The following is a 14025-nucleotide window of genomic DNA, read 5'->3' on the forward strand; positions in this document are numbered from 1 at the left end:
GCGGCTAGGATCCCCCGCTCCCCGGCAAGGCAGGTGCTGGAACGGCAGCCTCGAGGTGGCTTCTGATAACGGGACTCATCGGAGTTGGATCGCGGCACGGCGGCAGGAGGCAGGCAGGCGGCGGACAAAAAGGCTGCAGTCGGGATGGGAGCGAAGCTGGAGAGGCTTGTGCGAGGAGTCTGCCTTTAGTTCTATATTATAGCTGCCTGTGCTGAGTTCTGATTGGCCGAGGCCAGGGAAGCTCAAGCTCGCCTTCTGATGTATATTAACCCTCCACAAGGCACAAAAAAAAAAAAACCCCACAAAAAAAAAAATCTTGGAAGATCTTTCCTTGTACCTGAGGGGCTGGAAAGGAAAGGGGTGGGGACTGAGCTTCCTCGGGATCAAATGAATTACACCTTCTTTCTTTCTTTCAAACTTTTTTTTGGCTGAAATGGTACGTTTGTCAGCAGGGAGAACAGATGCTGGTGCCAGTGGCGTAGCTAGAGGGGGTGCAAAGAACTAAGTTTTGCAGGGGCCCTCACCGCAGTGTGCAAGGCCACCCCCTCCCAAGCCATTCCAGGCAAAGGAGAGCATAGCTAGAGGTTGAAATGGTATGTTTGCCAGCAGGGAGAACAGATACTGGTGCCTGTGGCGTAGCTAGAGGGGGGTACAAGGTTCCAGGTTTTGTAGGGACCCTCATCGCAGTGTGCAAGGGACCCCCCATTGCAGCCATTGAGATGCTGTCTATATAGAGATCTAAAATATCTCCAGGGGTCTCTCGTTTCCATTCACCCCATTTATTCCAGCACCAGCCAATGGCTTAGCTAGAGGTGGAGTACAAAGCACTAAGTTTTGCAGGGAGCCTTACCCTGGCATGCAAGTGGCCCCCTCCCCTTCGGAGCCATTCCAGGCAGGGGGCAGCATAGCTAGAGGGGGTGCAAAGCACCAAACTTTGCAGGAACCCTCATCGCAGTGTGCAAGGACCCTCCCCTTTGGAGTCATTCCAGGCGGGGTGGGAGCAAAACGAATGCCCTCCCCTTCGGAGCCGAATTGCTCCGAAGGGGCGGGGACCCTTGCATGCTGCGGTGAGGCTCCCTGCAAAACTTAGTGCTTTGCACCCCCTCTAGCTATGCTCCCCTCGCCTGGAATGGCTCCGAAGTGGGGCTCCTGGCAAAGTGTTTCACACCCCGTCTAGCTGCGCCACTGGCTGGTTCCGGAATAAATAGGGTTGAATGGAGTCGAAAGACTCCTGGAGCTGTTTTAGATCTCCATATATACAACATCTTAATATTTTGGACAGAAAAGATATTTAAAAAGGAAAATACCAACTCCGAATGGCAGTTGGAGAGCTAGAAGGCGTTTTGCAGACACTTGGGGGGTGTGGAAGGGAGAGCAGGCATTCATTCATCGGCTTGACTGTCCCAGTGTGCGGAGGACAAGCTCCCAAGAAAGTTTTGGAGGTGTACCAGAACGTACTCCGGGCGGTCCCCACCGCCACCCTGGCCTCGAAGAAGTGGTGTGAAGTGCGAACTCACAGCCCAATCCTATGCATGTCTACTCAGAAGTCCCATTAGAGTCAACGGGGCTTACTCCCAGGAAAGTGTGGATAGGACTGGACTGTCAGGGAGTGCTGCCCGTCTCCAGTCGCTGCAGGAATCCTCGCTCATCATCACCAGGCATCTACTGAGCGGCTGCACGGAGGGGGCGCAGTTGATCACGCACTGAATGGGTCTCTGCCGCTGCCTGGCCGGTGATGTCTTCATCATTCCCGGCTGCAGAGAGCTCCTGACCGGGAGAAGGTGTCCAGCACAATCGTGGAGAGTTCGGGAGCAGGGCGCCTCGGCAGTCGGTGCTGAAGATCTCGAGAACTTGTCTCTGAGTGTGCTCTGAAGTCACCAACGTCAAATCCCTGACTCCAGAAAGAGTATTTAAGGCCGGTTTGGACTTTTACGTTCTCCTCTTCCCCCCCCCCCCCACTCTCCAGACTTTTTGGAAGAGGCGCTGGAGGAGCTGTCCCATGAAGGAGTTTGTGAAATAACCATCACTGAACCCCTCTCTTATCCACAATTACTTGGAAGTCAGTCTCACGACTTCCGTGCTACTTACTTCCGAGCAAGTGTTGGCTCACCATCCGAAAAGCCTTTGACAAAATCCCAGAAGTTTTGCAAATGACAGTGGATTTGGAGAACAGCCTGCCTCTGGTATTGCAACACCAAGCCTCCATCCTCCACTTAGGTCGACGCTGGTAGTTTCGTGGGGGCTTCGGGTCTCATAAGTGGGAGAAACCCTCTGGTTGGTTTCAAAGGAATTTGCTCCCAAGAACTCGGGCTTAAGCTCGGGTGCGAGCTTCCATCTCGCTGAAACAGGGCTTGGGAAAGAAAATCCGTGGAAATCAATGGGACTTACTTCCAGGTAAATTACACGTGGGCTGCAGAAGTCAGTCTCGGCTTAATTAGGAGACTGAGGACACAATCCTAATCGGGTCTACTCAGAAGTAAGTCCTATTGTGTTCAATGGGTCTTACTCCTAGGAAAGTGAGGTTCTACACACTTTCTATGCACGCTTTCCTGGGAGTGTGCAGAAAGTGTATGCTATGCACACTTTCCTGGGAGTAAGCCCCATTGAAGACCATGAATTGTGCTCCTGCTTTCTTGTGCTCGCGCTTCAGCTTAACTGGCACAGAGATCCGGCTTTAGAGGAGAAACTTTTTGGACTTTCCGATGGGCCAAACTCGAACCGAAGCCTCAGCACCTGAAGTTCCGCCTCCTCACTTTATTTTCATGCGTCACTGATTAGCTTTCTGCCCCCAGTCTTCTTGTGGCTCGGGAGGAGATCAGGGTGGGCACGGCCCAGTGGCGTAGCTAGAAGGGGCGCAAAGCACCAAGTTTTGGAGGGAGCCTCACCAAGGGGCCCCTCCCCTTCGGAGCCATTCCAGGTGCAGTCGTGGGGAGCAAAACGGAGGCATTCCAGGTGCAGTTAGACTGTCGTCTCCAACTTTTAAAACTTGCCCCAGCGGAGAAGCTAGAGGGGGTGCAAAGCACTGAGTTTTGCAGGGAGCCTCACCGCAGACTCCCCCCCCCATTCGCCCCCCGCCTGCAATGGCTCCGAAGGGGAGTGGGAGGGGTCCCTTGCATGCTGAGGTGAGGCTCCCTGCAAAACTTAGTGCTTTGCCCTCCCATCTAGCTACGCCACTGGGGCAGGCTTTAGAAGTCGGAGACGACCCGTCTAACTGCACTCCCCCCCCCCCCAAAGACTCATCGCAGGCAACACGCAGCACCCCATCAGCGCTCTCTATGTGTAAACAGATCCGCGGCATCCCTCTGGCCTGAGCAGCACCGTGTACAAGAAAGACGGGGCCCTCCTTTTGATGTGGCTTCCCTTCGAGCCGCCAAGCAACAGCTCTTCTTCGGTCCTGGCTGGGCCAGGCGAGAGAGACTGCAACGCTTTGATCGCTTCTCTGCCATCCCGACTCAAAAAACGGGGGCCGGGGAGGGGGGGATTCGATCCACCAGTGCGCAGAGCCCAGCCAGCAGCGCCTACCAGGAGGAACAAGGAAGCGCCCTCCTCGCCTCCTCTCATTTTATCAGGAGCTGGCCATATGTACAAACCAGTGACCCAAAGATTAGCAGGAGAGGAAACGCGCCAAGGAGGAATTAATTACTACACGCGAGTAATAAAAAGTGGGGATGTGGGGGAGGGAAGGAGGAAGGGGGGAGAAAAAAGTTGTAGCTCTATAGGAAGCTCCGATCAGCCTCTGCTATCAAAGGCGGGGTGAAAGAAAGCAGAGCTACCGTTTGCCACGGCTGGGTCTAGTCAATTTCACCTACAAGCCAGCTGCTTTCTCCTCCTCTGGGTGCAGAGGAAGGCAATTGATTTGTCGAGGGTGGAAGGGAGGATCGCAGTCTCGGAGGGAACCCCGTGGGTCATCGACTCCAATCCTCCTCCCTGAATGTCCCACATAGCGGAGTCCATAGTAAGAACTCTTAGTAAGTAAGAACTCATAGTAAGTAAATCATATTTCAACGACTGGCTGCTCTGGCTGGCCCTCTGTATCACGGAAGGGGAGTTTCCTACGCTTTCCTTAAACCTCGTGCAGACTGTCCTATGTACGGAAGGTGGAACGAAGGGTTGTTTTCCTTGTCCAGAAGGCTGGAGGAAAGCTAAGGAGGGTCGTATCCCCCCTCCCCCACCCTCCTGCCATGCACACTGATGCTGTCATACAGCCTGTAGCAGTCCTCTATCCTTGCAAATTCATAAATGACATTTTTTTGGCGGGGGGGGGGGGAGTCTAGCGAGTTGCTTAGGGAGGTGGTTTAGCCTGATTGTATTTCTAGAACTCATATGAACATTAGAAACACAAAAACAGCTCCAAACCATTCAAGCCACCAGATCCTGGGCCTACGTGAACTCTGTGTTGAGGATTAATCTCTTAGTTTTAGGATTAATGTCTTGGATTTAAAAAAAAAAAGAAAAAAAAATCAATGGGAAGCCAGTTGCCTTAGAGAGCTGAAAGTCACGCTAACAGTTTTTCTTGGGCACTTCTCCTGAGCAAAAGAAAGCTTCCTTCAGAGCTGCTGTTAACACACACCCCTTAATTTACAACAGAAATCCCTACCTCAGGGAACAGTTTCCCAAAACAAACAAAAGAATATTGGGGGGGGGGATATTGGGGCCATTGGCATAAAAAAAAAATCCATGACTCCCCTCTGGATTGGAAGACTGGCTAACAGAGCAATGCACCCTTTTGTTTCTCTCTAGGACTTTAGGGGGTGATGACCACCTCCCCCACATTTCTTCCTCTACACCTGAAAAACAATGCGTTCAGTGGACAAGGTTCACTGCTAGGCAAGGTTCTGGACCTGAACCTGCCTTCAAATCCTTAGGGCACAATCCTACTCAGAAGTAAATCCTATTTTGTTCAATGGGCTTACTCTCAGGAAAGTGTGGTTAGGATTCCAGCCTTACTCATCCAGAGGTGACTCGGGTCTCAGCTGCTGACCTGTATGTGTGAAATGATAATTGTGATAGTGTTGACCCCCGCCCCATGGTTGTAAGGGAGGAGGGTTCCCATCACCCCATCCTCTGCTTAGCAGACTCCTAAGCCACCAGCTCTTCTTTCTGCTGTCTCACAGGACCTGCCACAAGCTCTTTCTTGCCATTAGATGTCAGCAGCTGCAGGTTCCCCACATCTTTCGCCCACCAGATCTCCTAAGAAGCAAATCCTACCTAACACAACTACAATTGTTGCTCCAGCCCCTCCCCCCCAACTCGTGTCCACAGCCAACAGTCTTCTGGAACCTCCTCTGCTTATCACTACTGTCTTGATCTTTGCATTTACTGAGTCCCACGTTGCCTTTTCGGGTAAATGGGTAACTTTAATATTAATCTTGTGTTTCAAGGGACTTTTACGCAGAAGTAAATTGCACTAACTTTATTGGAACCTACTTCTGTAAGAATAGTTAGGACAGGAATCTCTGGTTTACAAGACAGAGTTTATCACCTTTGTTTTACTATTTCCGTCTGCTAAGCTTGCTACCCACATAACTCGCGTGAGCCCCCCCCCCAGCAAAAAGAGGCAGGAGAGGCAAAATTCCCCCCTTTTATACGTTCAAAGGGTGCGAAATATAGACTTTTGCCTCCGCCTCTCCATCCACAGAGATGGGCCAGCCCAGTAGCGTAGCTAGAGGGGGTGCAAAGCACTAAGTTTTGTAGGGAGCCTCAGCGCGGCGTGCAAGGGACCCCTCCCACTCCCCTTCGGAGCCATTCCGGGGGGCGGAGCAAAACGGAGGCGAAGTCTGGCCCCGAAGGCGAGGGGCACCTTGCACGCTGCAGTGAACCCCCCTGCAAGACTTAGTGCTTTGCCCCCTCTAGCTACGCCACTGCCTCCCTGAAATCGCTCTGTTTGTTCCTTCTCGCACCCTCCTCCTCTCTCTCCCTCCCCCCTTCCAATTTCTACTGCTGACGTTAGTGGAAACCACTAACTCCCCCCTCCTGTCCTTCACTCAGCCGGGGTGGGGGCTCCAGCAACCAGTAGATTCGGGGGTCGCCCTCCCCAAAGCCCTCGATCTCCGATCCCTGCAGGCCAATTCCTTCCCAGAGCGGTAGGAGGCTCCCTGGCCACAGCGCCAGGGCTGGAGAGATGGGGCGGGGGGGGGGGTCTGTTCGGACGACCCGCGAAGTTCCTGCTGACTTCCGACACGCCCCCCTTGCTGGGAAGCGCCTCTCCCCCCCCCGCCTCCCTCTGCCACTCTGGGAAGGAGGCGGCGGAAGCAGCAGTGCCCTGGACACTCGCCACCTTCGGGCTCCCTGCACGTCTGACTCTGTCCAGCGCGTCTCCGATGCTCTCCAGAGCGCATCTTCCGCAGTTCTTCGCAGTGCCAGGCCTGAGCTCCTACGGGACACGCGATCGGACGGACGTACCCCATTTGGGCCATCCGCACACCCCATGGAACCATCATCAGAACAGTGGCGTAGCTAGAGGGGGGCAAAGCACCACGTTCGGTAGAGGCCTGAACGCGCCGTGCAAGCGGACCCCCCCCCCCCCTTCGGAGCCATCGCCTCCGTTTTGCTCCCCCCACCCGGAATGCAGGGAGAGGGGCCTGCCAAACATTTGGTAGGCTTTGCCCCCCTCTCGCTACGCCACTCCAGGGGAGGCCTGTCCCGGGAGCCCCCTCCCTCCCCGAAGCACGAAGCCTCCCGTCCTGCGCAGGGCGTCGTCGGGAAGAGCGTCTCTGCTTCTGCTGGGGTGGGGAAGCCCCGCTGGGTCCGCAGCCAGCAGGGCAGAGGAGATCTGGGGTCCCGCAGCTTCGTGTCCGGTTTGGGGGTGTGGAGGAGCTTAGGCGTTTGGCACCATCCCTTTGCCTTGGTCCCCCATCCCCAGGAGTAGGCAGGCACCCAAAAGCACCCATGGAAGAAGGCATCAAGGCAGAAGGTGTCATCACGTTCTAGGTTCTGAATGGGCCCGACGGAGGACGTGGCACTTGCTGCCTCCCCCCGACGTGGCTCAGAACAAGAGATGGGAGGGGGCCATCATCACTGGGCACCCTCCAGCACCTTTGTCTCCTGTAGCCTTCAGGGCCTCTATAGGGTTACGATTCTGGTGCCCCCTGTGCCAGGTCACCACCTCTAGCACCACTCCCCCCTCCATGCACATTTGCATGCCCCCCACTGTGGTGACATGAAGGGGCTTTTGCTCTCTGTGAGATCTCACTCCAGGTCTGTCTGTCCTGTAGGATCTCGGCTCCTTTTCTGGTGCTGTATTCCAGGCACCTTCCTCATCCTCACACTCCGGAACCATTTAGACCCCCCCTTGATCATGTGAGACACTATTAAATGTAACCAAAAAACTAGCAACACAGTCCCACCAGTAAAAGGCATATAAACAAGAAGATGAGCAGCCTTGTCTCAAAACCAACCAAACTAGGATCCAATAGAATAAAACCAACGAAATGCAAGTCAAAATAAAAGCATTTTAACAACTGTCCAGGAGGCCAGCAATGTGGAGGGAGCCCTGACTTCAACTGGAAGTAAGTTCCATACACTGGGTGCCACGACAGAAGAGGCCCTGTCTCAGGTTGCTGCCCAACAAATCTCTAGATGAGACCACACCTGCTGCAGCTGGATCACCTGTGATGATCTCACAGGAGGGGCAGGCTCATATGGGGACAGATAGTCATGCAGATCCCTAATCAGCACATGCCTGATCTCATCTGATCTTGGAAGCTAAGCAGAGTTAGGCCTGGTTAGTACTTGGATGGGAGACCACCTGGGAATACCGGGTGCTGTAGGCTTATACCAGAGTCTTTCGAGACTGAAGGTTGCCAACCATACCTTATAGCGAACAAACAAGTACTACGTTTTAACAGGGGCATGACATGGCCATGACCCCTGGCACTGATCAGTAGCCTTGCAGCTGCCTTCTGTATCAATTGCAGCTTCTGTACTGTCTTCAAGCAGGTCCTGGTTGAGCATTACAGTAGTCTCAAGCCTGGCATGAGGGCAAGGATGCAGGAAAGGAAAGGAAACATTCAGGAAAGGATGCAGCTGGCAAACCAACCTAAGCTGGTAAATGACACTCTGGGCCACAGCTGCCAAGTTTAAGGCTGGGCCCCAAAGTATCCCTAAACTGTGAGCCTGATCCTTCAAGGGGAGTGCAATCTAAATCAGGTTGCCAGTTCAATTCCTGGTTCACATATCTCCTCACTAATAGCACCTCTGGATTTAACTTCACCTGGTTACCTTCATCCAAGTCATGACCGATTTCACATGGCAGTTTGGGACTTCTACAGCCACCTTGGCTGATGATGGAAATGAGACACAAAGTATATTGGTTGCACCTAACCCCAAATCCTGAAATGACCTCTCCCAGCAGTTATGTATAAATCTTTAAAAGCCTAGGGGACAGGACTGAATCCTGTGGGACACCATAAGCCAAATGAAGAGTCCCCCAGCACCATCTTCTGGATCCTATCCACCAGGAAAGATTGGAGTCATTGTAAAATGATACCTCTAATCCTCATCCTAGGTGGACAGTTGAGGACACCATACTTGATGGCACAGAGAGGTCCAGCAGAACCAACAAGGATGCACTTCCCCTGCCCAGTTGCCAGCATAGCTCATCTGACAAGGCAACCAAGGCCATTCCAGTTCCAAATCTCACCCTGAAGCCAAACTGAAAAGGATCTAACAATCGGCTTCCTCTTGGACCCCCTGGAACTGATTACACCTTGGCCAAAATGTCAAATTGTAGACTGGCTAATAGTTGTGCAATATAGTGGGATCCAGAGATGGTCCCGTCCCCCGTCCCCCCAATGATAGGACCACTGTCATTTTAAGGCAGGATGGAACAGTTCCTTCAGCCAATCAAAATTTTGCTTGGCTGCCCATTCAGACTGCCCCTTTCTGGCTGCCTTAACAAGCCAGGATGGGCAAAGGTCAGGAGAATAAGTAAATGACTGCACACTTCCAAGGATCCTGTCCACATCTGCTAGTGACCAAACTAAAAAGGATCTTAAAATACAGGACAAGCATTAGGGCTTACAAAAGTAGTATCTAAGTCATGACAGATACAGGCAATTAGATTTATGCCACAATCCTCCTAACTAATTTTCCAGCACTGACATAAGCAACTCCGAGGTAAGGGAACAAACATTGCCCTACCTTGAGGAGGCCTCCATGCAGGATGCAGCACATGCCCCACTGGCACAGCTATGCCAGTGCTGGAAAGTTGGTTAGGATTGCACCCTAAGTCTAGAACTACCCCTAGATTCCTCCTCCAGTGTTCAGTGGCTCACTACTGTTCTTCACCCCTTTTAAGTATGCAACACTTCAAGACCAATGATAGTGAATGCAAGAAGTTCAAGGTAAAATTAGGTAGTTGGGGAAAGGGTCAAACACATGTGAAAACATAAAAAGGTTCGAAACCACTACTAGATCAAGGCTGGGCAGAATGCAGTCTTGAGGGATCTACATGGTTTTCTACCAGAACCCCACCAAGATCCACTAACTGGAGCCAGCTGTAAAACGATAACTCAACATTTAACCACCAAGGGAAAACATGCACTTAGAGGGCCAGGGTTCCTCTGAGCAGATGCTCAGCCCAAGAATTTCTTTTCAGTACTAGAAATGAGGTCATAGGCAACACACTGACAGTGCAATTCTATCAAAGCCCCCCCCCACCCCGATGCAGCTGTGCCACTGAAGTGTGAGCTGCATCCTGGAAGGGGCATTCTTGGGTTTCCTCTGGGTAAAGAAACATTGCCCAGGATAAGCCTTCATTGCCTGAAAGGGTCTATTCAAACCTGCACCAGGGATTTAGCTGGTGCAAGTCCAAGTGGACCCAAGAAGGCAGGTTGGGAAGAGAGTTTGTATATCAGCAGTGCTGTTGCCACCAATTCCACCCCGTCCCTGGCCTTGATGTGCCCTCCTCTCCATCCCAGTCCCTGCCCGTTCTGCCCCTCCTCCATCCATTCCATCTATCCCCCCCTCCCAGTCACTCCCCACCCACACTGACTTACCAGCATGGGGAGGGGGGCTTATGGGAAGGCTGCACAAAATGGCATGCTGCTGTTTGTGACAGCCAGAAAGCACACTGAGCCACTAGAATGCACATTTTGGTGGCACAGTGCACCCATAAAATGTCACACCTGGATTTCCTGCAGACTGTCTTCATTTCAGCAGTCTAATTTTTTTTGGTGGGAGGACGTTTTGTTGCTGCTGCTGCTTAACAGGTGGGATTCAGAACTCCTTGCTAATCTACTGCAGATCACCCAGGGACCCACCAGTCGCTTCCAATCTACCCTTTGCTAGACAACAGATGTCATGTATCTTTGATCATACCAGCCAAGTTCTCTTCCTGTTTCTGACTCAGCCTGTGCCTGTAGTGATCCAAGATGGAAAGATCTTATAGAAAGAATAATTTTAGCCCTTTTGGTTTTATCATCCCCAAGCATCAAAGTCTTGATGGGACCCTGTGGGTCACCCCATCCCCTTCCACTGTTCCTGCTCCCAGTGAATTTCCAGGCTTGCCAGGCTGCTTGCCAGGCTGACTGCATAATTGCAAGCACTTCCTCCGCTTCCTGCGGGGGGGGGGGGGCTGGGGGATAAGAATAGGCCTGGGGGCTATTCTTATAATAACTCCTGGGGGCTGGGGGATAAGAATAGGCCTTCAGTTTGGCTGTACTTGTCCTAAGAGGCTAGTAAACAGCCATCAGGTAGATGGGACTCGTCAGCCTGGGAAGGCAGCTCATCTGAGAGAAGGAAAACTCTGATCCCAAACCTCCACTGCCTTGTGGTTACATCCTGTTATGGAAGAGGCTTCAGGAGTCAACCTCGAGGCAAAATCCGGAGCCGGTGTCCCTGAGGCAGTTCATGGCTGAACACAGTCACATTCTGGCAACTCCTGCGATGCCGCTGGAACCAACCATATTGGCTTCTGCCTTTCCATTGGACCATTTCAGCGACGTGGAGAGGGGGGATTTGCTGCATGGGAAACAGCCTATCCTCCATACCTACTTTACCCAGGCTTCATGCACTGGAGAGGACACTCTGTTCCAGAACCACCATTCAGAGCGTGATACCATAGTCTTCTGAGACTGAAGGATGCCAACATCCTCCCCTCCTCCCCTCTGGATAAGCCCAACGGTCTGAGACCTCAGTAGTTGCCTTCATTATTCCACATCATGATTCAGTCATACACTAGATGTGAGATCTGGGCTATTTTTATCTTTTTTTTAGCTAAAAATAACTGAACTGGTAGCCTATTACTTTGCATTATTTAAGGGCAGGGAGAACCGCTGGAGCATCGTCTCTTGTGGTGGAGTTTGCTGGGGACTTATTTTTAAACTTTCCAAGGTTCAGTGCGCTGATGTAATTTGCTTTTATGAATGCAGTGGCATTCTTCACAAGAAGGGGGGGGGAACCCCAGATGCTCTGTTTGTGTCGTTTTTAAACAGAAGTTTAATTGCTCTCCTAACACTCATTCTGTACTCACCTCTTGTAGATAACAATTATCACTTTAGTGAGTGTTAAAGCTGAATTTTGGGAACCTCTTTAAAAATCTGCAATATTTATCAGGAAAGAGCAGGCTAGATGTGCCACAGGATTGCAGGGAAAGCAGCATCTCAGCATGACCCAAGGGGAACTTCTCCTGCACATGCCACATTGAAATGAATGGGATTTGAGCAAGGGCACATGAATACCCTTGAGCAGCTCCCATTTAGTTCAATGGAACACATGTGGAAGGGTTCCTCAATGAGTCATACCCAACTGTGTAACATTCCTGAAGAGGAATCTGTCAGTAGCTTGGTATCTGAGGGTGTCATTTATTCATTAATAAGACTAATCATTTTAATTCCAGAGATGAGCTGCACTAGCTCATATTTTTGGGCAAATATTGTCAACAGTGTAAAACAAACAAACAAACAAAAAAACCCAAACAAACAAGCCATGCCTTTCTTTTCATCAGCCTGCACTCTATGAAAGATGCTGTCCTATTCATCTACATTGCCAGGGTTGGTCCAAGACCTCTGGGTGCCTGAAGTGGTCTGTCATATGCTGGTGATGTACCTGCTCCTCTAGCCCACTCCTCTCTTCCACACCTGTATTTTGTCTCCCTCTTCCTTTTCCAATCCAGGTAATAGGAGGAAGAGGAGGATCAGTGGAAGTCAGTAAGTGGACAGTTGTGGGCTCCCATTGCCAGTCTCTACCTAAGGCAACTGCTTTCATTGGCCTCATCAACAGACTGGCCCTGTACATTGCTCTCCCTTGCTCTCACTCTCAACTGATTTCACTATGCTCAGTGATGTTATTAGAGGTTTCCACAACTAACTGGCTAGGATAGAGTAATGAGGTGTTTACTCCATAATTGGCCAGGATCACCAGGACTAACAGCTCAATCCTAACTAACTGCCCCCTTGCCAGGGTCTCCTTATGGTACGGGAATTTTCTTTTCCTTACCCCAGGGCAAGACTCCACTGTCCAAATGGCTCTGCTCAGCTCTGTACCAGCCATTTCGCTGGTGAGGAACGGAGAAGAGTAAGGGAGAGGGAACAGTGACATGATCCTGGTGATGCTTCAAAACATCAGTACTGTACATTAATGTTCAATCAAGATTAATGCTTCATGATGCACTGGTGAGAACTCTAAAGAGTGACTAGAATGAGTGTGGTGGAACCTCATCACCAATCTCCAATCGTTTTCCTACATTAGTGATAACCTGAAGTCACCAGTCAATCCCACTTATATTTCTTTCTCAATTTTGTAGGGTTTCAACAGCTTTATGCTAGAGTAGCCCCTCTCCTTTCAATCAACGAAGCTACTGACATTTTAGCTAGCTGGCTTCCAAAAGGCAAGGGACTGGGCACTACTGCTTCAAGCTGAAGACAAATTGCTCTTTGTAAGGGGTTTCCCTATGCTGCTAATAGCATGCGACTGATACTGTAAGACTGAATCTGAAGGCCTTCTTCGTAGTTTTCCTTCAGAGCAGCACACCCAGAGATGAGTCTTTGCCTCACTATACTGAGGTAAGTTCAAAGAGAATAATTACTCATGGGTCACGCTCAGAGGGACAGGAAGAACCTTTCAAAAGAGTGTGAGTGATTTGCTGAGGCTGTACTTCAGAGACTCCTGGTATTTTTTTTTTTTAATTTAATACAAATTTCCCAGCAGGAATATCCAGCCTGCACTTGGTCTCAGATACAAAGGTTGCTTTTTGAAACCTTTGTCCAAAAGAAGATGGCCAAAACATGGGAGAACTATATAGGACGAGGAGAAATATGTGGCAAAATTCATTTTTTCCTTGCAAAATCAAGGAATTATTAAAGGAAATTTTTACCACGTATGATTTATATGGCACTTACATAGCCTGTACTGATGACTGTTCCATCAGTACAAGCAGGGTGATGTGAAAGGATGTTCCAGGCAAATATGGATAGCATTGCAACCTTAAATGACAAACTGACTTACAATGTTTGCAGTGCACGCCCTCACAACAACCCTGTGAGGTACATCAGTGGGCAATCCAAACCTAACTTGCACTGGAACAGGTAGGCCAGTGGGCCTGCGCTGTATCCAGCGCAAGCTTCAGGCAGCCAGAGGCTCAGCCAGGGGCAAGGAGAAACTTTTCTCCTTACCCCGGGGAGAACCACTGCAATCTCAATGGAGCTACTCGAATCTGTGCCACCTCAGGAGGTGGTGCAAATTTGAGCAGTCTGGGATTACTCCAGGCTGCCCAGGAAATGGGGTTAAGATCTGGCAGAAATGCGGGATCCTGGCTCCGCCTCCTGCTCCCTTACTGCCTACCCCTGGGAACGCCTGCCACCTTCCCTCTCCCCGCCCTTAAATGACTCCCTCCCGCCTCCTCCTTGTCCTCCCAACACACCCCTAAGATCCCTGCGCCAGCTGAGCTTGGCTGATGCAACTCACCTTTCCCCAGGGCCCACAACCGTATAGGGAAGCCAGCGCAACTCCATGAGCTGGCCTATGTCCCCTTATGCACAAAAGTCCCCATTAAGCACAAAAGTGCTTAATGGAACTTTCATGACA

The sequence above is a fragment of the Tiliqua scincoides genome, chromosome 5 (assembly GCF_035046505.1).
Source record: "Tiliqua scincoides isolate rTilSci1 chromosome 5, rTilSci1.hap2, whole genome shotgun sequence".
Classification (NCBI taxonomy): Eukaryota; Metazoa; Chordata; class Lepidosauria; order Squamata; family Scincidae; genus Tiliqua; species Tiliqua scincoides.